Here is a 26,069-nt window from a genome sequence, read left to right on the forward strand (position 1 = left end):
TACATATAAGCAGTTTTTACTGTCTAGATTCCGTCTGGATCTCTTTCATTTGTTACTCGCTGTTCCAAAAGGGTGCAGTAGAGGACAGGTGTTGGCGCCCTGTGGCTGCAACGGTGTGTCTTCACAGGATCTGCAACACTTCATGCTCTTTTGTAAATTTTACGAGGTACCCTGGAGATATTTTTTATTCCCTGTTTTAAAAAAGTTGAATTTTAACCAGGTTCGCCCAGCGCTTCTGTATTTGCAATTGCTGAAGGCAGACTGTATCTTTTTCATTGTGAGTTATTTCAAATCAATGGTGAGAACCAGGGCCTGTCTGCAAATTTAGCAACCCCACTTGGTAGAAGGCACTCTTTGTTTTAATGTTTAGTATATGAGTCACACTAATGGGGCATCTTTTTCCCCTTTTACTGAAATGAACTGTATTTTGTATGTAATTTTATTGTATCATGTTTTAAATGAGATTTGAATGCAGTGAAACTTTTATGGTTCTCTATACGTGAAACCGAATAAAGTTGTCTTTGATTTGATTTGACATAACAGGACGTAATACTGACTGGCTGTATGATCGTGTTTTAATCAAATTTTATTGAAAATATGGGGTATCAGAATGTTAATACTTTATTATTGATAGCAGGCACGAATATCTTGCTGTAACAATAAGCAAAAGCTAAAGGTGTACTTTTACACAACTACATTAGTATGGTCAGAGAGTTTAAAAAGCAGTACATACGGAATACAAGTAGAAACACAGAGATGCGAAGTTAAATCCTCTGACCGCCTCTTTCACAACACACCATCGATAGAATGACAGATCACATAAGATGTTAAAGCCATCCACAATCCTTCACTATTCTGTTAAATGCAACTCTTTTGAGGGAAACAACATCTTGAAGTTATTGCCTATGTCATAGAGAGCCTAAAAGAAGATTATGGAACAGCCATTACCTCGAAGCACATAACAAACGCTCAAACCAACCAAGACAGCAATACACTGAAGGCCTCCTAATGCTACATGGGTCTTCTTCTGTTTGAGGTAGTAGAGAACCCACCAAAACAGCTATCAAAAACCTGGCCATACACAACAAAATACGAACTGTTACTCCTGCCTCACACCAATTCAGGGGCGAATTTCAAGTTCAAATGTTAGTTTATTTGAATTAGTTTGAATATAAACCGTATAAACAATTCATTTTTTAAAGTTGTAAACATGACACATTTAAAAAAGGTTAGCTATTACAGTTCAAAATATTCAGACAAGCCATTCATAGTTAAAATAGATCTTAGGATTGATAAGGTTAATGACAGTTAGGTCCTAGCAAAAAATATTAGCCACTACAATATCATCTTTATTGCTGCAGGAGTTACAAAAAAAGGAGCAGTAAGTGCAGCCAAATGTTAACGTTCAACGATAATGTGTTGAGGTCCAATTGCTTTCTTTTCCACAACCTACACTTGACGTGTTTTGTCCAGTAGGTGGTCCATTAACTCACATCCAAAATACATTTTGTACAACCAAGTCAGAGGCTTGTGAAGAGTGCCCGGCCCGCTTGTTGTTTAGGTTCCACAGCCAAGTAAGTGATCATTCCACCATATAAATATGAAGTACAAAACGAGCATGTGACAATTTTTCTCCCCATATGAATTTATCTGCTACCTTTGTGCTCTCTCAATGCATTTTCTTTACAATTAGCCTTAAAAACACTGAGCAAGGTATAATTATGTGAAAATAAATACCTAATTTATAACATTTTTAGCCAAACCACAAAAGGAGAACGGAATTATCGGTGTAAAAAAGTTTGACTAACAATTATTTTTTAATGTTTTTTATGGGTAGCGTAATTATTGGACTAATTGGTGAGCGTAATTATCTCAAGGCTGTCACCGGTTAATGGGCTGCCCAGGTCACAAGATTTGGTGGGGTTCTCATTACCTATCTCAGCCACTCTTACAGGCCATCTCATCTCTCTGCGCCAATGGTCGAAGCGAGGGCGATCTGAGGGGCACAACATGCTTAGGAAAACCATTTCCCTACTTTTTGTGAAAATACAACTGTCCCGGGACGGTTAATTCCAAGATTTGAAATGCTTCATCTAGACTGTAAGTCAGGGAGTTTCCTGTGCTGGGATACCGAGGGATGAGCAGACAGCTACACAAGCCTTCTTGCCAGTGTGCCTGCTTCCGGGAAAGACATGTGAATGAATGTGTGCAACTATTCAATCTGCAAATGTAAAGATGCTTGGAAGTGGTATTGGCTTTAATTGATAGAATCACTTGACGCTTCCCAATGAAACATATTTATTCTTTTTGAGAGATATTGTAAGGACACTACCAGCTAAGCTGTGAAGTGAGTGCTTTTAAGAGACGGTAATTAAAAAAAATTAACTACCTACAGTCTGGATATTACTAAAATCAATATTTTGGAAACGTTTTTATCTTAAACCTTTTTGCGTGTTTTGTAGTAGCCTATCTGAAACTGGTTGTAATGCACGTTTAAAACAATGACTTACATGTTTACAGTGCTTTCTGTCGCAGACTGGGACCCTGTAGCACTAGACATACACAAGTCACTGCACCAACCAGAATTCAATTTATGGCTCTCTGTTGCAGTGCTTAACTAACAGAGGTTTCATAATGTACCATAGTGCATTTCCCACTGATTAACATAAAGCGCGTTTATTTTCCATTTAAGGTGTGCATTATTTTATATGTAGTTACCTGAATCTGAAAGATGAACAAGTTACAGAATATTTAGTTTTTTTAGCCATATCCCCACGCTCACTCACCTGGCCCCAGTGCATGCAGAATCACAATTCCCATACTTTTTTTAATGCACTTCGAACACTGCTCTACACCCCTCCTCAACTCTTTCTCTAAATCCCCCAGCTCCATATTGGCAATCCGTCAGTATTAAGAGCTACAAACAAAGCAAGGTAGCCGGCAAAAACCTTCATTTAGGTGTCTCATTTATTCTAGACTGTATTTACTACAACACTCCAAACCATGTTAATTTGCTGACAATATAAATTCAACGCCTATCTCTTTACGCTCTAGCGCAAAACCATTGCAGCCTGAGCGACAGTTCAGCTGTCTTTACACCTTACCTGCAAGACCTTTGTGAATATAGAGATAGCTCTGTTGTCTCTACACTCCACCTGTAAGACCGCTGTCGCCTGAGTCTCTACACCCTACCTACAAAGCCTGGGTCACCTGATTAATAACTGATTCTAAATGCTCTACACATGATCACAACAAATATAGCACTGACAAACACCACTCTCCCATGGTGTGACATGCTAACAGATCGTTAATGCACTCCTGTGCCCCATATAGAAAAGGAAGCACTATATAAATGCTACAATAAAATACAGGACAAGTGAGCAAAAGCTCCTCTTCGCATGGGCAGATGTAAGCTGCAGTGTCTAGCAAACCTAATCAACATTTGCTGGCTGGATCCAGCACCCAGACAGCCTGACTTTGGAGCTGCCCAGAAGAACAGCAAATGACAACTATTGTCTACAGTTATATGACGTTACAATACATGCCATTACCGCGCATGCCGTTGCAACGCTAAACTTTACCCCAACTTGCTGTCGGGGTAGTGCTGGAAGTTGAAATAGATTCATTTTCTACTCCAACTCCAGTGTGTGCAACAGTAGGGAAGGTGTTGGAGTTAAATTCAACACCTTCTACCCACTGCTACACACCTTTTTCGTTGCAACAGCATGCAGGGTAAATGCATGTGTTGTAACGGTTGTGGTGTAAAGGCTGTTTCCCATTGTCTACCTATGACACAGACCAGTCAGTTATATCCCAGACTCTTTTACCTACCTCTTCCCTTTGCACGCCTATAAGCACTGGTCCCAAGACAAGAAAATTATCTCCCGTCTGATCACCCAGGCATGACACTGAAACACTTGCCACATAAGATCACAGCAAATACAACACTCTGCCAACCACTCACTCCCCCATGGTGTAGCATGCTAGATATCCAATAATGTCCTTCAGCACCTCATAATGTGATATGAAGTGCTATACAAACACAATACAATGGACCCCAACCCAGCAGTCTCTCTCCAGGGCTTCGGATACTGGAAAGAATCCAGAGCCACACTGGCTTGAATCATCCAGACTGGTACCAGGCTGGAACTCAGCTATCATTTAAAGTAAAACCCACAGAGCCAGGCAGCAGGGTCATAGTGAACACCCGCCCCCCTCCCCCGGTTTTGCAGCTACAGTGGGGGTGGAGTTCTCAATGGGCCTCTTTTGTCTGCAGTTCGGCAGAAAAAGACTCGCCATTTACGTGAAACAGTTGGTAGGTAAGTGATTGAAAGGGTGGATGTGTGAGTGAAAGGGTGGATGGATGGTTGGGTGAGAGGGTGGATGGAAAGATGGCACGGTTGAAGGTGTGAAAAGATGGATGTAAGGATGGATGAGTGAAAGGATGGATGGATGGATGAGTTAAAGGAAGGATGAGTGTGTGAAAGGGTAGATGGATGGCATGAGTGTAAGGCTGGATAAATGGTGAATTGTAATGGATGGATGGTTAAGTGAAAGGGTAGATGACTGAGTGAACGGGTGGATAAATGGCTCCGTGAAAGGGTAGATGGATGGATGGATGAGCAAAATGTGGATGATGAGCAAAAGGATGGATGGAGCAGTGGATAAGTGAAAGCATGGATGGATAGATGGATGGATGGACAGATGGATTAACCAATGGATTGGTGTATGGATTAGTGGATGGATAAATGAATGGGTGCATTAATAGGTGGGAGAATGGATGGCTGAGTAAAAGGATGGATGGATGAGTGAAAGTGAGGATGGATAGAAAGGGTGTGTGGATGAATAAACAAATGAATGGATGGATAAGTGAAATGAAGGTATGGATGACAAAGGGTGGATGGAGGGATGGATGGATGACTGAAAGGGTGGTTGGGTGGATGATAGGTTTGACAGATAGGTTTGAAGATGGTTGGATAGGTTTGGATATGGATGAGCGGTTATATAGCCAGACAGATTGGTGAAAGACTGAATGATGAGTGAAAGAATAAATGGATGATAAAATGTAAAGGTGAAATGGTGGATATCAGTAGGTGGATTGAAGGATAAAAGGCTGGATAGATGCTTGGATGAAAGAGACAAGAGAGCTCTTCTGGGGAGGATCACAATAACTTGCTTCAGTTGCTTGGTAACTGCAAATATGCCTTATGGGTGTAAGGGTGAACACTTGAGCACGCCTGTAAGCAAAATTAATTGCAGAGTAAAACAAACGAGTGTTGTAATTAGTAGACAAAGTTTTCTTCACTTTGTGCTCATGATTCTTTTTTCTTTGTGAATTAAAAGTTATAGAATCCAAACAATTTGCATTTTGTTAGATAGCTATAATTCCACATAAGAATTTTCAAACGCTGCCAAATTTATAACGGTCACCCCGATGCATTTCGAGCCGGTATGGCTCTTCTTCAGGGGGTTTAGACCAAGAAGGAAAAAAACAGAAAGAAAATCTAATATACGGGGCCCGAGGTAAAAAACTGGAGCAGAGTTTTGAATGTGAAAGGTCAATGACAAGCGGTAGTGAATATACGGTATTTCAGGAGTGCGTTGGTTAATTCGTGGCAGGTTATCCGTGAATACGTGAGGTGACTACTGTAATGATCGTGCACAGAAAATGGAACTGTTGGAGGGTTGGTGAGAGGAAAAGGCGCCGGAGTGTAACTCAAAACGGTGCTCGATTTAAATAAAAATAAGTCTGATGGGAGTGAAAATAAAAGATGGTGACTGCTTACAGCGGCGTACCAAACTCAAACTGTAAAACTGCGTGGCAGCATGTGAAAAAGTCGGTAACGTGCAAAACAGAAGTGAGAGCCCAAAAACGGACTGCCAAGGTGCCACTACATTCGGTGATGCAACCACTGTGCCGAACTGTGGTTTAAAAAATTCAAATGGTGAACGACTTACCATGCCAATGTATTCGAGTGAGGCTCTAAACGTTAACTACGGATGAAAGCCGATCGCATATGCGGAAGTGAAGCTGAGCGTGTCTACGAGCATGCGTATATGTGTGTAAGTAGTGACGATAGAAAGTGGACTGGGAAAATGCAAAATTAACAACAAATAAAGTTGTGCAAAAGAACTGTGCGAAGCACGTAAAGCGAATGTGTAGCAAACGTGGAACAGCTGAGTAAACAGATAGAAGGGGCATTATATGTATTAGCTAACAAAGTCAGTGCTGTTGATGAAACGGAAAAACGAACAAATGTGACGAAGAGCTGCGGTAGAAAACGGTACGGTGGGATATATATGAAAAAAACTACGGTCAAATAAGTAAAGAGAGGGAGAAGAGAACGGCGTCCCCAAAAGCAGAGCACGGGACAAAAGTGAACAGATTAGACAAGAATAAAAATATAAAAGAGGGAGAATAGAAGATAACGATGTGACCATGGAACAGTGGCATCTCAAAAGTAGTTACCTAGATAAAGAATGGAAAGCAAGGTGGAATGACTAAAGTCAAGGTAACTGAAACGCCGAAGGATATAAAGAATAAATAAGAGGGTGCTGAAATACTTATAGAAAAGAAGAACCAAAAGGGTGTGGTGAGACAGTTGAGAAAGAGAATGAGGAATGTGCTGAAGAAAAAGGTGCAGAAAATACTGGAGCCAAGGAGAGTAAGCCAAGGTCATAGGAAACTACTATATTCCAATCTCTCATTGAGTCCCTTCGGACGAATTGAACACAATATGTGTATCCTATAGAGTTCCCTTTGGAGCAGGAATTTTCTGGGGTCCATGCCGTCAGGTTTCTTCACCACCTCCAAGATTTGGAAGCGGATCTGGCTTGTATTGTCATTGTTGTTTACAAAAGGGGCTGCTACGCAGGATTTGGTATTCTTAGTTCTAATGTTACTGCGATGTTCTGTGAGTCTAATTTTCATCTTTCGTTCCGTTTTCCCAACATAGGGCAGTCCACACAGACATTTCAAAAGATACACAACGTTCGTAGTGTCGCAAGTTGCGTTAACTAGAAGGTAAATAGGGGTTCCTTGGGTAGGGTGCATCACGGTGGCGCCTGGGATGATATTATTACAATTTATACAATTGTAGCAAGGGATCGCGCCTTTGTATGCAATCGCTTCAGTTGGGCATGGTTTTAATATTTGTTGGAGGTTTTTCGAGTGTTGATAGGCAAAAATTGGTAGATTTTGAGAAATCTGGTTGAAATCAGGTTTCAGTTGGAGGATTTGCCAATGTTTTTTGATTGATTGTTTAATGAATTTGCTGTTGGTTGAGAATTTAGAAACAAATACACTCTGTGTTTCTAATGTGCTTTTTGTGTTTTTTTTGTGTCAGCAAGGTGGCACGTTCTGTTCCTGCTACTCTGTTAATTGCTGTGTTTACAATTTGATCAGGGTATCCTCTTTTCAGAAATTTATCGATAATGATCGTGCTATCAGTTTTGAAACTCTCTTCAGTGGAAGCTATTCTTTTGGCCCTGAGCAGTTGTGAGTATGGTAAATGTCTTTTCAAACTGGGTTAATGGAAACTTGAGTAATGTAAAAAATTATTGTGATCCGTTTGTTTGGTGTAAATAGATGTTTCTAAGTTTGCGCAGCCAATTTTAATGTCCACCTCTAAGAACGATATTCTTGATGCACTGATGGTGTAGGTAAATTGTATTTTTTCATTAACTGCGTTAAGTTGGCTTATGGCTGAAACTAGTTGTTCTTCTGAGCCCGTCCATATGAGAAAGAGATCTTCAATGTATCAGTAATACAGTTTGAGATGGTTTTGCCAATGTGAAATGGTAAGCATGTGTTCAGTGTCGTAATCGTGCATGAACAGATTGGCATATGCCGGAGCATCACAGTTGCCCATCGCTACTACGGTCAGTTGAATGAAAATGAATATTTGAAATAACTGTGGAATAGGGTAAATTGCATGAGTTCCATAAGGAATAGTTGCAGGTCTGGTGATTTATGGGTTTGTAGTAAAGCCGATTCGATAACTCGGAGTCCCAAGTTGTGGGGAATGGATGTATACAATGAGTTTACATCGATCGTGCATAGTAATACAGGTGTCTTCTGGTCAATGGTGATGTCTTGGATTTTCATCAGAAAGTCAGTGGTGTCTTGTAAGTAACTGGACATTTGTTTGACGGAAGCTTGTAAGTGTCTGTCAAGGTAAGTACCTATTGGCTCATGGATGGAATTGCGTGTGCTCACAATAGGTCTGAATGGAGGTTTAGTAGGATGTTTATGTATCTTAAAAACCATGTACAGGTACGGAATTTGTGGATATTGTTTGAGCAGGTATTTTCAGTTGCTTGGCGCCAATAGACCTTTGGTTCAAAGTGGGAGGTAGGTATTTTAATTTTCCGGCTACTCCCTTGCCTGGCATCAGACCATAATCAGATTGTCATTAAATATAATTGCAGAACGTCTAACTACTGCTGCCATTAAAATTGAATGTATGACATTATTCTGCATTCTGTCCATCAACAGTGGTTTTTGCATTTGTTACCCCGAGTGGGATGGGTATGCTCAGACGTGAGTCCCATGCGCTCCACACCACTGGATTCAAGCAAGCCAGGCTGAGGACGGCTGGAATGCCAGAAACCGGTCCTCGGAAGCTTGTTTCCGGTCCAGGGAAGGCATGGCTTGGCAGTTCGGGCTGGACTGTTCCCATGAGGCACAGGGTCAGACTGATTTGCATATGGCCATGTCTAAACTGGGGTGGTGTGGAGTGCAAAAAAACGACGGATTTGGGCCCAGATCTCTGTACTGGGGTGAATGTATGACATTGTTCTGCATTCTGTCCATCAACTGTGGTTTTTGCATTTGTCAGCCCGAGTGGGATGGGTATGCTCAGACGTGAGTCCCATGCACTCCACACCACTCGATTCAAGCAAGCCGGGCTGAGGACGGCTGGAATGCCAGAAACCGGTCCTAGGAAGCTTGTTTCCGGTCCAGGGAAGGCATGGCTTGGCAGTTCTGGCTGGACTGTTCCCATGAGGCACAGGGTCAGACTGATTTGCATATGGCCATGTCTGAACTGGGGTGGTGTGGAGTGCAAAAAAATGATGGATTTGGGCCCAGGTCTCTGTACTGGGGTGAATGTATGACATTGTTCTGCATTCTGTCCATCAACTGTGTTTTTTGCATTTGTCACCCCGAGTGGGATGGGTATGCTCAGACGTGAGTCCCATGCACTCCACACCACTGGATTCAAGCAAGCCGGGCTGAGGACGGCTGGAATGCCAGAAACCGGTCCTCTGAAGATTGTTTCCGGTCTAGGGAAGGCATTGCTTGGCAGTTCGGGCTGGACTGTTCCCATGAGGCACAGGGTCAGACTGATTTGCATATGGCCATTGATAGAATTCACTTTTCGATGCCCCAACCATCCCTATTCTCATATGTGAGTTAGCATCATATGACTAACTGATGGAGTATGTATCTATACATGTATTAGATTATCCTCGCTTGTTACCTTATTATCCAAATATAAGTGTGATGATATTAGTTTCTTAGCTTAGCCTGTGTGCCTCCATTTTGTGTATCTCTCTGTGTCTGCGAGTCGCACTCGCTCATCTGCCCCTCCCGCAGGAATAGAGAATTTCACTAAGACAGCAGTTTTCGTTTCTCAGCTTACTGTGGCCGAAACTAACAAGTCTCTTCATCAGTAATATTCTCATACCCCAGAGACGCTGAAGCCTGGCTCCATGGCCTTGAGTAAAGATAGCGATGTATCCCTTGCAGGTGCAGATGCCTACTGTATGAGGACATTGTTCCCCTGTCTGGGTTTCAGTAATTTTCCAAAAGGGGCGTACCCTAATGAACTGTGTTGCATTATAATGTACTGCTGTGATGAAGAGAGTCAGTCCTCTCGACGCACTCTTTGGGGTGATGTTCGGACAGGGCCCTCTCATATGAGAGTTTGTGGCCAATAAAAATACTCTGTTTATTCTTCTCCACTGTCCGGCTGACTTCTTACAGAATTACTATAGGTGAGTGCGGTAAGTCACTCGGGTGGATTTGAGCCACGCTTATCAGATGGCGCCCGAATAGGGACCCCGCGATAAAGATCTTTCTCACCCGTAAGGGGGTAGCGAAAGACCGGGGACCCGCTGGTCGGCACGGTGGGCCCGGGTACCCATCTGATGCCGAGCTTGGTTCTCGCAGCGCTGCCCCACCCTGCTGATCGGGAGAGGTCCCGGTTCGGATCTTACGCCGGGGTCCAGAAGGCGGAACTCGAAGCTGACCGTGTTGGTCCTGGCAGCCGGAGGTGGAGAACGGTAGAGGTCGGTACCGCCTACGGAAGGTGAGTGGTCCACCTGTGATTGTTTAAGGAACTGGAGTGTTCCGGGAGACTAGGGTGTCTCCGGTGATTTGAGGAGCCGGTGTGCTCCTGGGGCTAGTGTGCTCCAGGGAACTCAGAGTGCGAGCAGGCGCTCTGATAGACTTGACGAGGTTGGAAGAATATTTGGATATATTGGTTGTAGTAATCCGACCGGATGGTACTGTGGTGAAGGCGTGGCTCACTACGGGTGGACTCCGGAACTCACCCTGAACTCCTAGTGTGGTGGTTCAGTGCAGGTGGGTCCTGGGTCTCTCGTGGTAAAGTGCGCTGTGATCCGTAGTGCCGCACGGGGAGCGGATGTGTTCTCCATCCTCAGAACAGTTAGTGTACTGTTCGGTCTGCAGTAGGGTCCAGGTTCCCCAGGACTTGGTCGACGGGCCTTGTCCCATTTGGTAAACACGTGTTTGGAGGAATTTTTATATGTGAGTGTGTGTGCGATTTCTTAACGTGTAATAATATGTGTGCATGGATGAGCTCGAGCTAGTGATTCAAGGTAACGAAGTTTGTGGAGAAGTGTTTATTTGACACCAAGGTAGAGATGCCGTGTTTCAGTAAGTTACGATGTTTTGGATGCTGTTGTCGCCCCTCAGATACCAGGCTGGCTGAGAGCCAACCTGCACCCCCTGAGGGCACTCCAAGCTTTGATATGTATATCAAGCATGGATTGCCCCCGATTTTGTTTGGTACTTTATGGCACCGATACACCGCTGATAATGTGGATTTGCAGTGGCCCTTGACGGGTTCTTTCGAAGAAGCTAAATTGGACTATTTGCAGGACAAATTGTTTGCTAGGCGTAGCCGTCAAAGCATGTTTGATTCTTTAAGAGTGTGGCAAAAGGAAGCCAGGAAACGTAAGTTGAGAGAAGAGAAGGCAGCTTTTAAACAGTCCGCGCAGACGATGGCGCAGAAAGCGAGAGAACATACAAAGAATGAGAATGAGCAACGTTTAGAGTGTGCAGATAGGCTTTGCAGGTTGAAAGAAAATAAAAGTTATGTAGTGCGAGAGGACGAACAGGATGAAATGGAAGATATTTTGAGTACTCGACCCCCTCCTCCTTATGCCCCGCAGTCATTGTACCCCTCTCTGCCGGCCCCAGCCTCAACTAGTGGGATTCCGGGTCCATCGGCGAGTGCCCCACTCCAACATGGCGCAGCGATCTCTGCTTCCCCGCCCTCGACGCCCCTTGTTTCTTTGCTCCAGACCACTTCACCTGCCCCCTCCCAATTCTCTTTAGCGCTCCCCACTGTTTCAGCTAGCACCACCCCTAGTCAGGAGATGTCGACGCCGAGTCGAGGCGCAGGTAGCGAACTGCTCTCACAGGTACGGAAGCTGCTTACGCGTTCTACGGTTGGTTTGGATGAGAAAAGTATAGTGGCCAACCAGGCATGCCAGTGGGCTAGGAATAATATTTATTCGTTTAAAGACATTTGGTCCACAATGAAAGATTTTGAGCCTTTGATGCAACAGCACGCTTTGTGGCACATGTCGAATGTACTAATATTGCTATGGGAGCAGGGGTATGGAGGTGTGGCTCCGGCGACTTTACGAGATATACAGAGTGGAGCCTACAGAACGAATACTGGGGTGAAGGAGGTGATGCGCAGTTTACGTGCCTTATTGCAGTATAGAAATGAATTGCCCTCTGCAGGTGTGCCCCATTTTCCAGGTATACATCCAATGCGTGAAGTGCACCCTATCTTTCATCCCGAGATACCCGAGATGGTAGACCCAGTCACGAGGGCTGTCACCAGGAATAGGGTAGATGCGCATTTCCAGGAGCAGTGGGTGTATACACCATGGAAGAGGAGTGAGGTATTAGCCCTAAAGGCCCAGTTGCCTGACTCTAGAAAAAACCTGACTGCATACTATAAAGAATTGACGGAAGCTGCGTCTTCCACTGTAATGACTTTAGCTGATGTTGAACTGTTTTTTGGGCTTCTGGTCCCGGTCGATGTATGGCGCCAGGTAAAGGGCACGGCTCATTCAGAAGAACTAGGTGGTACGTGGCAGGAGTTACAGGATTGGGATAAGGAACGTAAGCCAGGAGAAAAGCCGAAAGCTGAGATTTTGGCGTTGCCGGGGCGCATAATAAAATACATGCACGCTCTCATTCCCCCGAAGAAGGTAGACTGGGACAAGTTGACGGCTTGTAAGCAGAAAAAGGATGAGGCAGTCTCGGACTTCTTTACGAGGTTTGAAGAGACGTTCATGGATTTTAGTGGGCAAGATGTGTCACAGGATGGAGGGTTGCGACTCTTTGTTAATAGGTTTGTCATGAACTTGTTGCCTGAAATTTCTGCAAGATTACAGGCCTCGGAGAGCACGTGGACGACATCTTCTCCCTCTGGTATTCTTAGCATGGCTCAGTACTATGAACATAGAGAAAATGAGAGTAAGGACAAGCAGGAAAAGAAGGCTAAGGATTTGAAGACTAGGGTTTTGTTACAGCAAGTGTCGAGGGGTAGAGGAAGAGGTGCGGCACCAGGACGTGGTGGCGGCTATGGCAGAGGTGAAAATAGGGAAAGATTAGGACCGAATCAGTGTGCGAAGTGTAAACAAGAGGGGCATTGGTGGAGAGATTGCCCTCTGTTTCAGTCGAATGCCGGTTCAGGACGAGGTCGCGGAAGAGGTAGTGGTGATTCTGGGAGACAGAATGCGCGATCAGATGGAGGCGGGAGGCCGGGAGGAAATTACTTCGACAATGGGGCAGACAGGCAACAGTTGCAGAGGGGCGGTGATCAGTACTATAATGATGATTACTCCGTGGACGATCTGACAGGGTTCTCCCATAACTAGGACAGCGTAGGACAGAGCGAGGGACCAGTGCCTGTGGAAGTTGATCAGAGGGGACCCTATGTCGAGGCAGACTTATTGGGGTCTCAGCAAAAATTTCTAGTGGATACGGGTGCAACGAAAAGTTCAGTGGCTCATTCTCGGGTCCCCGGGGCGGCTCTGTCTGGCAAGAACAATATCTCTGTGGGTTTTTCAGGTTCCCCGGTGATTAGCCCCATTTCCAAACCCCTTACTTTAACGATTGGTCCTTTCACTGTTGATTCACCGTTTCTATTGACATCGAATTGTGGAGAAAATTTATTGGGCTTAGACTTGTTGAAAAGATTGCATGCCACCATTTATTGTTCCCCGGATGGCGTGTACCTCACATTAGGCCCGACTGTTGCTCGCCCATTGCAATGTTTCTCTAAAGATGACCCACTACCACCTGAATTTGAAGGGATACCCGACAGTTTGTGGGCTGTCAATGATACAGATGTGGGTAAAATGGATATCGCCCCGGTAACAATAAGGGTAAAGGTGGGAGCGAAACTACCCAGGGTTCCGCAGTACAGGATTCCTAGGGAGGGAGAGAAAGCCCTGTTACAAATAATACAAGATTTGATTCGGTCAGGTGTAGTGGAAGAGACGGATTCGAACATATGTAACAGCCCCATACTACCGATCCTTAAAAGACGGTCGCCTGAAGCTACAGATAATACTCCTGATGTATATAGGTTTGTGATTGATTTGTGCCATGTGAATAGAGTAGTGGAGCCACAATACCCGGTGGTCTCGGACATCACTACGATATTGACAATGATTCCCCCATCTGCTAAATATTTTTCTGTCCTGGACCTGAAAAATGCTTTCTTCAGTATCCCCGTACATGAGGATAGCCGTTATCTATTCGGATTCTCATTGGCTGGCCGAAGCTTCAGGTTTAAGAGAATTCCCCAAGGTTACACAGAAAGTCCGGGCATATATAGGCAGGCACTGAAGGCACAATTGGATGAACTGGAACTTCCACCTGGCAACGTTATGTTGCAGTATGTGGATGATATCCTGATTGCGTCAGACGACGAGAAGGGTTGTCCGGATGCTACAATTAAATTACTGCATCATTTGGCGAAAAGGGGGCATAAGGTGTCCCTTCCAAAGTTCCAATATTGTCGAACGGAGGTTACCTATCTAGGCCACCTCCTTTCGAAAGTGGGGAGGAGATTGACGCCAGAGCGCATAAAAGCGATCACTAATATGAAGGTACCTAACACGCAGCGAGAGGTGCGCCCATTCTTGGGCATAACATCGTATTGTCGCCAGTGGATACCTAATTATGCGTTACTAACAAAACCCTTATTGTATCTGACTACCAAAGAAGTGCGCGAACCCCTACCCTGGACCCCTGCATGTCAGGAAGCGTTTGAGTTACTAAAAACTGCTTTATGTTCTGCACCTGTCTTGGGAACACCTGATTACCAGAAGCCTTTTGTTCTTTATGTGCACGAGGCGGAAGGTTGCGCGTTGTCTGTCTTAACACAATGTTTCGGAGGGAAACAGAGACCCTGCGCCTACTTTTCTGCGATGCTCGACAATGTGGCAAGAGCGCTGCCGAGTTGTCTGAGAGCCACGGCGGCTGCTGCGGTCTCTATAAGACAATCGGCAGGGCTTGTATTGGGTTCAGACCTCACAGTAATGGTACCGCATGCTGTGGACATTTTACTAAACAGAACACAGACGCAGCATTTAACGAGTGCTCGTCTTACCGGTTATGAGATGACTCTTTTTGCACCTCATGTGACGATAAAAAGGTGTGCTACACTGAATCCTGCCACATTGTTACCTATCCCCACAGATACAAAGGACGATGACATACATGACTGTCTGTTCAGGACAGAAGAGGAGACAAAGGGGAGGGTGGATCTGACGGACAAGCCCTTAGACGAACCGGATGGAGAGTTGTATGTGGATGGGTCCTGTTTCAAACTTGCGGATGGTACATCGACAGCAGCATATGCAATAACGACATTACAGACGGTAGTGGAGACCTCTAGGATACCTTACAACTCGGCCCAAGCTGCAGAAATCATAGCTTTACTGAGAGCATGTGAATTGAGTGAGGGACTGGACGTGAATATTTATACTGACAGCCAATACGTCTTTGGCGTGGCTCATAACTATGGGCGACTGTGGGCAGAACGGGGATTTCTGACGTCACATGGACAACGCATACAACATGGTCCGCTGATATTACGACTGTTAGCGGCATTTACATTACCCAAACGATTGGCTGTGATAAAGTGTAGCGCACACAAGACAATAGTGGATGATGTGGGACGAGGCAATGCCTTTGCAGACGAAACGGCAAAAGAGACTGCTCGGACAAAATTACCACGGATGTTTGTGGCAGGCCCAGCTAGATGGGTACCAGATGTTAACATGTTTGCAGATAGTGTACAAAGTGTGAAAAATATACAAGAGAAAGCGACTGAGGATGAATTGAGGACATGGAAGGATGGTGGGGGGCGATTGGATGCAGATGAATGTTGGACAGATGTGACCGATAAGAGACGATGGTTACTTCCGAATGCATATGTTCTTCCAGTGGTGACGATGGCTCATGGGCCTGCACATATTAGCGCCAAGGGGATATGCAAGTTATTGGACCCAGTGTGGAGCAATAAGAATATCTCTAAAGTGGCGACTCACTTGGTCCGACAGTGCATGGTGTGTTTGAGGCACAATCCAGGAAAGGGTACCCCTGTCCCAGTGGGAAATTTTGCACCTCCCTCTTTCCCTTTTGAGGTGATTCAGATGGATTATATTGAAATGGAAAGGGTTAACAATCTTAAATACGTCCTTGTGGTTGTGTGCGCTTTCAGCAGATGGGTGGAGGCATTTCCAACGAAAGACTGTACAGCCATTTCTACTGCCAAAATGTTAATAAAAGAATACTTTTCTCGCTTTGGATTGCCTAGGGTGATCTGGAGTGATAATGGTACGTCCTTTAATGCTGAATTGATGAAGCAAATATGTAAAGGCTTGCAGATTTCCCAAAAGTTCCACGCGGCCCAACATCCTCAGGCCGCAGGACTGGTGGAACGATTTAACGGAACGCTAAAATTAAAGATGGCCAAAATACAGGAGAGTACAGGACTCCGTTGGCCAGATGCCCTTCCTTTAGCCTTGCTTCTACGAGAGTAACTGTTAACTCCAAAACGGGGGTCTCTCCACATGAAGTAATATTTGGCCGTCCGGCCAATGTGTGGGGAGTACCCAGGCCTAAATGCTTTTCTGAAATACAGTACCCTCTGTTGATAGACTACTTGTATGCTTTGACTAAAGATCTTCGTTCTATTCATCAGCATGTAGCAGACACCCTGAAGCCGTTGCCGGAGGGGCCAGGACATTCCATCCACCCAGGGGACTGGGTCGTCGTAAGAAGATATCAACGGAAATCCTGTCTGGAGCCCAGGTGGTCGGAGCCTCGACAGGTGCTCCTCACCACACGTACAGCACTTCGAGTGGAAGGCAGGAAGGCGTGGACGCATGCATCGCACGTTAAGAAAGTTCCACTGCCGTTGCCCTATGACCAATGGGTGAGAGAAGGCATTGCTGATGAGGAACATGAGCAAATACCCAGATATGTTCCCTTCTCGGATGCTTCACTGAGGGGAGAGGAGAGAAGTGACAAGGAAAATTCAAAGTCACGTGCAGAACGAAGTGCTTCAGAGAGCTCTGTTACTCCCGTTGCTACTAGTGAAGAGGCGTCAGAGAGTTCAGTACCTGCCATAGATACACCTGTTTTGTTTACTGACCCCGAAGTGCGAGGGAGCACTCGCTATAATCTGCGGCCCCGGAAAAAGTGACAGTGTACTGGACTAAACACTGGAAGAAGGGCTTAGTGGACATTCTGAGATGAAGAAGATTTAGTGGTAGGGATGGACTTGTAAGAGCCCTGGTGTTTAGCCGAAGATTGTGTTCTATGAGACTATAGAGTGGTGGAGGGGCCCAGATTAAGTGCTCCTCTGTTTCAATTGCTGTGCGTCAAGCGACGTTGGATTAAGGTATGGATGGTAAAAGCCTGCCTGTGAGGCTTTGAAGGACACAGGGAGAAGATCCCTTTTTAGGGTTGAAGAACCCCTCTGGCCGGTTCTCGGTGGATAGTCTGGGACTATTTTTTTCTTAGAAGTGTTTTCTTTTTTCCCTTTTTTCGTTTTGATTTATTTTTGCAATTTTTAGAAATAATGTACCCTTTTGGTCGCCCCATCCCTGATGAGGAGCAGCCCTTCGCGGCTCCTCCAAGACCCGTGCCTGATTCTCCCTGGTTGGCCCTTTCCCGGAAGGGAAAAATAGTGCTCCTTGTTATAGTACTTATTGCTTTCCTAGTGACTCTTGGTATATTATTTTTCCTGGATAAAGCCTATCCCGTTCATGTGTTTGCACCAACACCTACTGCTGTTCCTAAACATAACATGGTTACTGTGGATTATGGTGAACGAATGCTCAGGCGAGGTTATAAAGAAAATGTTTTTATAAAGACTTTGCATCATGCTCATGCCACCACCAACCTTACAGATTGTTGGGTTTGTGGGCTCCTGCCTTCTGCTGCCTACAAGAAGGATAGATTTCTAGCGCTTCCTTTGACACCTGTGAATAGTTGTGTGGGGTGGTATACTCTCATAGGTCTTGTCAAATATTTTCAGCAGCCAGATTTTCTGACTCCCCGACTGCAGAATAGGGGATCGACAATGACAATGCGAGTACGTCCTCTGCCTCCCTCTTCCCTTGGATGGATATATACGGACGGACGTTTTGATCAGACATTTATAGAGACGTGTGAGAAAAAGGTGAGCCGGTTTTTAAATCCAAATGACACTGACAAAGTTAGGGAAAGTTTTCTACAACTGAATTCCTCCTTGTCTTACAGACACCCCCCGAAAGGAAATGACAGTGTTAAGTCTCTGATACCCTTGGCTGTAGTGGGTCCGCCACCATTCTTTTGTATAGAGGGTAGGGGCCCCATCAAGGTTGGCAATAGTTCTTGTAACGTGACGGCATTAATACGTTTGCCTCTCAGCCCCTCTTTGGTTACTCCCCCCAGTATCTATTTTGTGTGTGGGGATAATGGATACTTATGGTTGCCTGAAGGCTGGGGTGGGGTATGTTACCTGGCCTATATGATTCCTCCTGTATATGTGGCACCCTCCGACTATCACAAGACTCATCGGCGGTTTCCCAGTCCACAAGAGCAGCGTAAAAGGAGGGAACCTCAGGTAGATGACGTTGACCAGACGGACACCTCTCTGCAGCAATGGACTGATTTTTCTAAGGGTCTCCTGCCTTTCTGGGGTCCGATATTTAATAGTAGGGCCATTCGACAACTGTCCAGGGTGATGGAAAAGGTAGTCCTCACAGAAGCTGACATTGCGACTAACATGTCTGTTGAGATTCAGGCTATGAGATTATTCACGATTCAGAACAGGATGGTGCTTGACGTCATCCTGGCAGATAGGGGCGGGGCCTGTCGCGTCATCGGGACGTCTTGTTGCGTGTATATTCCAGACTCAGCTCCGACTGTTAACTTGGCAGTACAGAAACTCCATAGATTAGCGACTGAACTCCATCAGGATAATGGGACATGGTCCTTACAAGGGTGGCTCTGGGGCGCTTTCTCCTCCTGGGGTTGGGAAATATTGATAGGTTTAGCTGGTGTGGTGAGCGTAATACTGACATGTTGCCTTTGTGTATACTGCCTTCCCCCATGTTGTTCCGTGTGTGCTACAAATTTACGACCACGAAAGAAGGTGCCAGGTCAATACGCTGCCTCTATTATTACTGACATTCCTGATGCGAATTGGATGATGTTGATTTCAGATGATGTTTTTGAATAAATATGATGCCCTGCCCTTAGAATGGATGACGGCGCTACCTTTTGGCAAATAAATATGGCGACAGTTAGCCAATGATGCTAAAAGGAGGGTCTGATAGAATTCACTTTTCGATGCCCCAACCATCCCTATTCTCATATGTGAGTTAGCATCATATGACTAACTGATGGAGTATGTATCTATACATGTATTAGATTATCCTCGCTTGTTACCTTATTATCCAAATATAAGTGTGATGATATTAGTTACTTAGCTTAGCCTGTGTGCCTCCATTTTGTGTATCTCTCTGTGTCTGCGAGTCGTACTCGCTCATCTGCCCCTCCCGCAGGAATAGAGAATTTCACTAAGACAGCAGTTTTCGTTTCTCAGCTTACTGTGGCCGAAACTAACAAGTCTCTTTATCAGTAATATTCTCATACCCCAGAGACGCTGAAGCCTGGCTCCATGGCCTTGAGTAAAGATAGCGATGTATCCCTTGCAGGTGCAGATGCCTACTGTATGAGGACATTGTTCCCCTGTCTGGGTTTCAGTAATTTTCCAAAAGGGGCGTACCCTAATGAACTGTGTTGCATTATAATGTACTGCTGTGATGAAGAGAGTCAGTCCTCTCGACGCACTCTTAGGGGTGATGTTCGGACAGGGCCATCTCATATGAGAGTTTGTGGCCAATAAAAATACTCTTTTTATTCTTCTCCACTGTCCGGCTGACTTCTTACAGAATTACTATAGGTGAGTGCGGTAAGTCACTCGGGTGGATTTGAGCCACGCTTATCACCATGTCTGAACTGGGGTGGTGTGGAGTGCAAAAAAACGATGGATTTGGGCCCAGATCTCTGTACTGGGGTGAATGTATGACGTTGTTCTGCATTCTGTCCATCAACTGTGGTTTTTGCATTTGTCACCCCGAGTGGGATGGGTATGCTCAGACGTGAGTCCCATGCACTCCACACCACTGGATTCAAGCAAGCCGGGCTGAGGACGGCTGGAATGCCAGAAACCGGTCCTCGGAAGCTTGTTTCCGGTCCAGGGAAGGCATGGCTTGGCAGTTCGGCCTGGACTGTTCCCATGAGGCACAGGGTCAGACTGATTTGCATATGGCCATGTCTGATCTGGGGTGGTGTGGAGTGCAAAAAAACGATGGATTTGGGCCCAGATCTCTGTACTAGGGTGAATGTATGACATTGTTCTGCATTCTGTCCATCAACTGTGGTTTTTGCATTTGTCACCCGAGTGGGATGGGTATGCTCAGGCGTGATTCCCATGCACTCCACACCACTGGATTCAAGCAAGCCGGGCTGAGGACGGCTGGAATGCCAGGAACCGGTCCTCGGAAGCTTGTTTCCGGTCCAGGGAAGGCATGGCTTGGCAGTTCGGGCTGGACTGTTCCCATGAGGCAAAGGGTCAGACTGATTTGCAAATGGCCATGTCTGAACTGAGGTGGTGTGGAGTGCAAAAAAACGATGGATTTGGGCCCAGATCTCTGTACTGGGGTGAATGTATGACATTGTTCTGCATTCTGTCCATCAACTGTGGTTTTTGCATTTGTCACCCGAGTGGGATAGGTATGCTCAGACGTGAGTCCCATGCACTCCACACCACTGGATTCAAGCAAGCCGGGCTGAGGACGGCTGGAATGCCAAAAACCGGTCCTCGGAAAGTTATTTCCGGTCCAGGGAAGGCATGGCTTGGCAGGTCGGGCTGGACTGTTCCCATGAGGCACAGGGTCAGACTGATTTGCATATGGCGATGTCTGAACTGGGGTGGTGTGGACTGCAAAAAAACGATGGATTTGGGCCCAGATCTCTGTACTGGGGTGAATGTATGACATTGTTCTGCATTCTGTCACTCAACTGTGGTTTTTGCATTTGTCAGCCCGAGTGGGATGGGTATGCTCAGACGTGAGTCCCATGTACTCCACACCACTCGATTCAAGCAAGCCGGGCTGAGGACGGCTGGAATGCCAGAAACCGGTCCTCGGAAGCTTGTTTCTGGTCCAGGGAAGGCATGGCTTGGCAGTTCTGCCTGGACTGTTCCCATGAGGCACAGGGTCAGACTGATTTGCATATGGCCATGTCTGAACTGGGGTGGTGTGGAGTGCAAAAAAATGATGGATTTGGGCCCAGATCTCTGTACTGGGGTAAATGTATGACATTGTTCTGCATTCTGTCCATCAACTGTGGATTTTGCATTTGTCACCCCGAGTGGAATGGGTATGCTCAGACGTGATTCCCATGCACTCCACACCACTGGATTCAAGCAAGCCGGGCTGAGGACGGCTGGAATGCCAGGAACCGGTCCTCAGAAGCTTGTTTTCGGTCCAGGGAAGGCATGGCTTGGCAGTTCGGGCTGGACTGTTCCCATGAGGCACAGGATCAGACTGATTTGCATATGGCCATGTCTGAACTGGGGTGGTGTGGAGTGCAAAAAAACGATGGATTTGGGCCCAGATCTCTGTACTGGGGTGAATGTATGACATTGTTCTGCATTCTGTCCATCAACTGTGGTTTTTGCATTTGTCACCCCGAGTGGGATGGGTATACTCAGACGTGAGTCCCATGCACTCCACACCACTGGATTCAAGCAAGCCGGGCTGAGGACGGCTGGAATGCCAAAAACCGGTCCTCGGAAAGTTATTTCCGGTCCAGGGAAGGCATGGCTTGGCAGGTCGGGCTGGACTGTTCCCATGAGGCACAGGGTCAGACTGATTTGCATATGGCCATGTCTGAACTGGGGTGGTGTGGAGCAGGGCCGGTCCTAGGATTCATGGGGCCCCGGGCAGGATAGGAACATGTGAGGCCCCTCTAATTTGCATAAAATGTAGTATCACAGAAGTGTCCACTGACTCATCATTTTTTGGCACTGTTGAAGTAGCTTTGCAAGAAGCTACCTCTCTAATGTGTACATCACTGAGATGGCTACAAATACAAAAAATAGCCCTAACAAAATAAATGCAAATATTTTAAAGCTGTATTATGTGGAAATGCAACACGTCAAACGGGGTTTAAAAGCTATGCCTCTATCTCGCCAAAACCAATGTTTCCAGATTAGTGTATGAATAAAATTCTAAGACAGACTGTCCCATAGCTGTACAGTGGATCTTCAGGTGGCTCCCTGATACTCCAGTTGCACCAATGAAGTTCAAGGTTAAGGCATTTGGTTTTAGCAGGCATGGACATCAACATAAAGGGATCCATGATGGTTCGGGTGAGCGACCTGAAAATGCTCCAGTAAACAGAAAGCACAAATAAGAGGATGAGAGGGCACTTGGAAAATAAAGAGGCAGGTAATTGAAAACTTTGGCAGAAGGCTCAATGTACTTAGCAGCACATGCTAGTTCAAAGACAATTTTACCTCTCCTCCAGCCTCCTACTTTTTTTTGCTGGTTCTGCCCACTTACATTCACCTCTCTCCTCTGTGCTTTACTTTTTACCTCACCTTTTGCTCAGCCTACTTTCTTCTCTTGCTGGTTCAGCCCCTCTTACATCCACCTCATTCTGCATGCTCTCCTTTTAACGTATTATCTTTCCCCAATTCCCAAGCCTTTTACCTTTACTCTTTGGTTCTGCCACTCTTACATCCATCTTGACCCTCACACCTCCATGCTCTACTCTTTACCTCTCATCTTTCCACCTTGCCTCTGATATTCACTTGCTGATTCCTCCCCTCTTAAATCCACATCTCTCTTCTCTGTCCTACTCTTCACATCCCAACTCTCTACCCAGTCTTTATCTTCTTTGCTGGTTATGCCATCCTAAATCCAGCCATGCCTTTAACTTCTTCTCTTTCCTTTTATCTTTTCTTTCTGCTCCTACTTCATTACATGCAACTCTCCCCTTACTTCCTTCCTCTCTCCTCTTGCTGATTCTGCCACTCTTCCATCAAACTCTGCTACACTATTTTCACTGCTCATCTCTCCCCCTGCCTTATAACTTTTGTCACTGGTTCTTCCCCATTTCCATCTTCTCTCGATTTTCATCCTCTTGAACACTCTAATCTTTTCTCACAGATTTTTCCTCTTACACCACCTATTTCCATTCATTATTCATTCATATTATCATCTCTTCCTCAAACTTTATTTCATGGATTCTGCCCCTTTTACATCAATCTCTCTGCTATCCCCAGCTTTGTTGCTTCTCTTTCTCGTTATGTCCTTAAATCCATCTTTCTCCTCCATGCTGTATGCCTCATCTCCCCCCCTGCCTCTTACCCTTTTCACCGATTCTGGCCTTCTACATCCACATCTCATCATTCCCTCTCTCTTCTCTGTATACGCTTTCTTGATTGTTCTGCCTCTCTTACATCTACATACCGCATCCATGTACTGCCATTCTTCTCTCATTTCTTCCTTCAGACTCCTAAGATTTCTTTGCTGGTCTGTCCCCTTTGCATCCACCTCTCCTCTTTGATCCCCTTACCTCTTACCTTGTCTCACTGTTTGTCTCATAAATCCATGTCGCCCTTCCATGCTCTACACTTCACTTTATCTTAACTACTGTCTCTTACCTTTCTCACAAATCCTGCCTATATTACACCCACCTCCTACCTACCTGCTGAGCTCTTCCTTTCATCTCTCTGCAGTCTCTAGCCTTCTCTCACTGGTTCTACCTCTCCCCTGCCTCTCTACCCTAGCCTCTTACCTGCTCTTGGTTGTCTTGCCCTCTTATATCCAACACTCACCATTCCCTCTCTATGACACTTAAGTTTTCCTGAGGGTTCTGCTTCTCTTATATCTACCTCGCCTATCCAAGCACTGCCTTTCATCTTTCTCTTCTACTTTGTTCACGGGTTCTGCGTCCCTCATGTCCACCTCGCCCCTCCATTCTCAACTCTTTTGGGGATATTCCGAAAAAATCATGTGACGCATCGCAGCCTCCCCCTCCCCCCCCCCCCCGTGCGGCTGCGCTGCCCTGTGCGACAGCCAGGGAGCAGGAGAGCACTATATCTTCAAACACTTGGCTCTCTCCTCCCCTTTCCCTTGCACCGTCACTCGTTTCAGCTCTGTGCGCCATGCACACACCTTAGCGCTGAAGCGCTAGGGTGTGTGCATGAGTGTTGCATAGGTTTTGTACAGAAGGGTACCCTTCTTGTGCAAAATAACTATGCTGGGTACGATACTACGCTTTTCCCACTGTGCATACGTGCTGCGCAGTGTAGTGCGCATGCAAAGTCGTAAAAGCATGGAGAAATGAAAGCATTTCTCTTGTTAGCGCCTCCTTTGAAGGGGCGTTAACTTTTGTCGCAAAACCATGTTCACATATTTTTGTAAATATGGTTTTGCATCAAAGGGCATGGGTGGTTACATGGGCACGCCCATGTACCACCCCCTCGGCGCAAAGTAACGCAAAGCAGTGCTTTGCGCTTCTTTGCATTACTTAGAGGGTGCTTTCCAGCACAAAACAAGTTTTCGCTGGAAAGAAAATAGCAGCAAAAAAAATGTGCGCTGGTTAACGTCACTTTTATGACGCAAAACCTGCACAAAAGGTTTGAAAATCTCCCCCTTCATGTTTTATCTCTATCACCTCTACTCTCCATTCACTGTTTCTGCCTCTCAAGCTTCCACCTCTCCCCTACATACCCTGCTATTCATCACTCTTCTCTCCGGCCTCTTACCTTGCTTCACGTCTTGTGCCTGGGCGCAATACAGTCCCCTGCATCACAGATGTGCCCACAACACTTCTGAGGGCCCCATCCCGCTAGGGGCCTCCCATTCAGCCTAGGGCCAATGAATATCTGTGAGATGTGGGAGACTCTGGGGCCCATTATCACATTCTGCAGTGAGGGACCCCATCATTTTGTGTTACACAACTGCTCTCATATTACTTTTCAGATGCGTAAAGCAATGAATGGTGAGTGGCCTGAGGGGTTATATGACTTGGGTGTATCTTGGAGGGTTCATTGCGCTCCCCTTGGGGTGATAAGGATGGATGTGGGATCACCCCCCCCATCGCTTCCCCTAACTGAATGTTAGCATCTCAACTTAACTTTTAAAGAGCGAATTGCTCATTCTTCCTTCGGTTCATGTAAATTACATGAAAATAAAAAACACCAAGCGCTTATAACTGTAGTTATTATTTATGTTAAACTCCTTTTATGTTTGTTTTGGATGAACATGCTTGTTTGAGAAAAAAAAAAACAGAGTTGCAAAAAAAGAAAAGAATAATAAGCGCTTCATCCATTTCTTCCATAGAAGGAGCAGCGCCTTTTGTAATGTGAGATCACTCTATGGTTTTGTGTTGTGACTGTGAGCCCTGCAATTTGCTCTGCGTTTCTTTCATGCAGGGGCAGGGCTCACTTCACACCTCACGCCAATTCAAGCATCTCCCTAACTGCTTTTATGCAGATGCAGCGATTACGGTGATCAGGGCCCAATCTGCACTGCAGCATCTGAAAGGGATGGGGTGTCATATTGCACTTTCAGTCCATGGCAGCCGGGGAGTAAAGGGGCCCCCGCCGTGGGCCTCGCTCATTGCACCACGGCTGCAAACCCCAAGGGAGGGGGCTCCCCACCTGTTACTCTTACAATGGCACCATTTCAAAGGTTGATGGGCCCGTGGGGGGGCCCCCTCACAGTAACACAGCCGCGAGGCCCTGGGCGGCTGCCCACTCTGCCCATGCCTAGCGCCGGCCCTGGTGTGGAGTGCAAAAAAACGATGGATTTGGGCCCAGATCTCTGTACTGGGGTGAATGTATGACATTGTTCTGCATTCTGTCAATCAACTGTGGTTTTTGCATTTGTCAGCCCGAGTGGGATGGGTATGCTCAGACGTGAGTCCCATGCACTCCACACCACTCGATTCAAGCAAGCCGGGCTGAGGACGGCTGGAATGCCAGAAACCGGTCCTCGGAAGCTTGTTTCTGGTCCAGGGAAGGCATGGCTTGGCAGTTCTGGCTGGACTGTTCCCATGAGGCACAGGGTCAGACTGATTTGCATATGGCCATGTCTGAACTGGGGTGGTGTGGAGTGCAAAAAAATGATGGATTTGGGCCCAGATCTCTGTACTGGGGTGAATGTATGACATTGTTCTGCATTCTGTCCTTCAACTGTAGTTTTTG

General features: G+C 45.9%; 1 protein-coding gene across 1 annotated transcript in view; it reads right to left on the reverse strand.

The window, feature by feature from the left end:
- The window catches only part of LOC147692109 (protein jagged-2-like), a 746,472-nt gene that overhangs the window by 543,165 nt on the left and 177,238 nt on the right, over window positions 1–26,069 (reverse strand). The gene's annotated exons all lie outside the window — the stretch shown is intronic.

This window comes from Lissotriton vulgaris, chromosome 9 (assembly GCF_964263255.1).
Source record: "Lissotriton vulgaris chromosome 9, aLisVul1.2, whole genome shotgun sequence".
NCBI classification, from domain to species: Eukaryota; Metazoa; Chordata; class Amphibia; order Caudata; family Salamandridae; genus Lissotriton; species Lissotriton vulgaris.